This window comes from Staurois parvus, unplaced genomic scaffold (assembly GCF_062004578.1).
Source record: "Staurois parvus isolate SC_StPar_1 unplaced genomic scaffold, SC_StPar_1.0 ptg000155l, whole genome shotgun sequence".
In the NCBI taxonomy this organism is placed as follows: Eukaryota; Metazoa; Chordata; class Amphibia; order Anura; family Ranidae; genus Staurois; species Staurois parvus.
Window position 1 is genome coordinate 24,201,936 of NW_028317951.1, and position 2,397 is coordinate 24,204,332.

At 40.1% G+C, this 2,397-nt stretch overlaps 1 long non-coding RNA gene across 1 annotated transcript; it reads left to right on the plus strand.

The window, feature by feature from the left end:
• The first annotated feature begins 260 nt into the window (after window positions 1-260).
• LOC149463337 (uncharacterized) lies at window positions 261-1,675 on the plus strand. The gene is made up of 2 exons (XR_016312491.1): window positions 261-339; window positions 1,444-1,675. It is a non-coding gene; the product is annotated as an uncharacterized LOC149463337 (long non-coding RNA).
• Window positions 1,676-2,397: the final 722 nt, after the last annotated feature.

A 2,397-nucleotide genomic window follows, 5' to 3' on the forward strand; every position in this document is an offset into this window, starting at 1 on the left:
TAGATGCAGTCCAGTGTGTTTTTTTCTGCATCAAAAATGCATGCACAGTGTTTTCCCTATATTCCAATGGCTCTAGTTCACACTAGCACAGTCAGTTCCAGTCAGTTTCCTATGCAGAAAAAAAAGTAGAACATGCTGCATTTTTAATGCACAGAACAGTAAAGGAACATAGAAAACTGCATCAAAACTGCACCAGAAGTGCGTGTGATGTGAACTTTAAGCAAAAACGTATAGTGTGATTGCTGTTCTTCTCTTTTTGATAGGTGTAAAGAGTCAGAGTCCCCACATGCTGTTACTGTATATATGCTCGAGCCACAAACCTGCCAGTATGTTCTTGGGGTAAGTACAGCTTTCTCACTTCATCCTAAACGATCAGTGAAAAGTTAGCTTTTAAGAGGCCTGATCATATAGATTGTGTAGAAAATGGAACTAGATTTAAAGCGAACCTTTTCTCACTTTTACATATTTATTGCATGCTCACCCCCCCCCCCCCCCCACTCCCACTCCCATTATCCTTTACATTCCTTCAGTAAATCACAAAATATAAAAAAAATATTTGGGGGATACCCTTTTTTCAGCCTTAGCTTCTGCCTTTCTTGACTAGATGAGAATGACATCCCCCCACCATTCCTGGTATTCCTGGGATACCTATGCCATGCATCCCAGTAGGCTTTGGGGCTATTTAGAAGACACTGCACATGTGCAGTGTCATTAGGGGGCTGGCTGCTAGGACCTTTCAATAGACAGCTTCCTGATTATGTCAGCAAAAAAAGATGGTGTGGGGCCCAGCCTGCGTGGCAAACATGACCCCCCCCTCCCCATAGATACAATGAAAAAAAATAGTGTAGACATGAATACATACATTTTTGTGAATTGCTTATAAATTTACTCTACTCGTGATTTTTTTTAAATGTTATGTCGGTTATTAGTAATGCCATTGGTAGGATAATCTACCCAAAACCAATTTTACCGGATTCTACACCCTAAATTACCTGCCACCTTGTTTTAGGGTATTCTAGTTGTCCAGGAAAATATTCTTATAAATGTCTCTTCTAAAATCTTCTAGTTTATGGGCAGCAGAACTCTTCCAATTAAAGGAAACCTGCAATAGTTGCCTGTCTCTGCCTTCAGTATTTTGTGACGAACTGGCCATGAACATAAATTCTAACTATAAACTCATATTTGAATCAGAACTTTAAAGTAATAAAGGCATTGAATCAATATGACAGCCAGGCAACTGGCATTTTCATGTTAGCTGGGATACCAGAGTCAGATTGCCATACCCAAGCTTTTTAAAAAAAAAAAAAAAAAAAAAAAAAAAAAGGTCCTAAAAGAAACAATCATTTGCAGAAGGATTTCCCCTTTTAACCCTTGCTAGTACTATATGCCAACATATTTGTTGTCTGAAGTGCCATTCAGTGTGTTTTTATACAATGTCTTCAGGTGGAATCTCCGGTGATATGCAAGATTCTGGATACTGCTGATGAAAACGGCCGCCTTTCAGTTCCTAACTGATAATCAAAATCATACTGAAAAATCTTCTGGGATTGTGATGGGTTTATGAGATTTCCCTGGGACCTGAATCAGCGGGAGCAATACTGTACAAAGGAGAACTGTTCTAAGATTTTGTGTATATGTGTGTGTATATATTGGAAATACAGATTTTAAATACAAATGGCTTTTTTTTATCCACTAATAGGTTTACTAAAGAGGTACAACTCTAATTCCAAAATAGTTTGGACACTGTGTAACATAAACACAGTATAAACCCACATTTATTCACAGACTGCATCCAGAGTGCGTTTTGTAGTGTAAACTGGCCCTCAATCCTTGCACTCTCAGCATTTAACCCTTGTAGTGCCCCAGACTTCAACATTAAATTACCTATTTGCTCTCTTCCCAGAGCCCAGTGTACAATTGTAGTGGTGATGTCAAACGGGTGTCTGAAGCATGGATATAAGTCCCCATTTACATTTATGCTGACCATGCATTATACAGTCTGGTTAAACAATCTCCTTTAGATCTGCCATCAATTATGTAGTGCAGGGACTTGCTTTATTTGAGAGTGTCTGAATGGATTGTTTAAATCTGAACTCATATTACAAATGTTTGGTAAATCTAAAGGAGATTGTACAATAAGACTGTATGAACGAGAGCTGGATCTAGCCCATCTGGTCTGGGGATGCAGAAAAAAAAAAGTCAGGGTGCATAATGCCAACACTGAGTCACTGAGAGAATGTCACACAGTGTCACGGCCTGGGAAAGACTAATATGCAGGGGCGGACTGACCAGTGGGGAACTCGGGCACTGCCCGAGGGCCCGGGGTCAGTAGGGGGCCCCATGAGATGTCCCTGGTACCTTTCATAGGCTTTTTTGGGTGTGGTTTGAGTGTGGGCA